Raw genomic sequence first — 344 nt, 5'->3', positions numbered from 1 at the left:
TGGGCTGATCCTTCGTGTACATCAAGCTGCAGTTTGCAGTCGTGGCTCGTAAAGACTCGATGTCTGGACTCTAGCAGATAGCAGGTAGTTTTGCGTAGGAAAGAGGTGGCACTTGTGATTGGTTGTATGTCGCTGCGGATCGATAGTTTGACACCAACAACGGAGCGCCATGGCCCACCCACAGGTCCGCAAGCAATTTTCGGACCAGATTTTGCTTCTTCCGGCGTCACGACAGCATGTCCCAATGCTCGGCGTGCGACTACCAATGACTGGCACGAGCATCCGCGGGTCCGTGGCCGACTCACCAGAGAGTGGGAATGACCTTGCCGATGATCCTAGCAGCA

This window comes from Plasmopara halstedii (assembly GCF_900000015.1).
Source record: "Plasmopara halstedii genome assembly, contig: Scaffold_430, whole genome shotgun sequence".
Taxonomy (NCBI): Eukaryota; Oomycota; class Peronosporomycetes; order Peronosporales; family Peronosporaceae; genus Plasmopara; species Plasmopara halstedii.
This window is presented reverse-complemented; position numbering follows the sequence as displayed.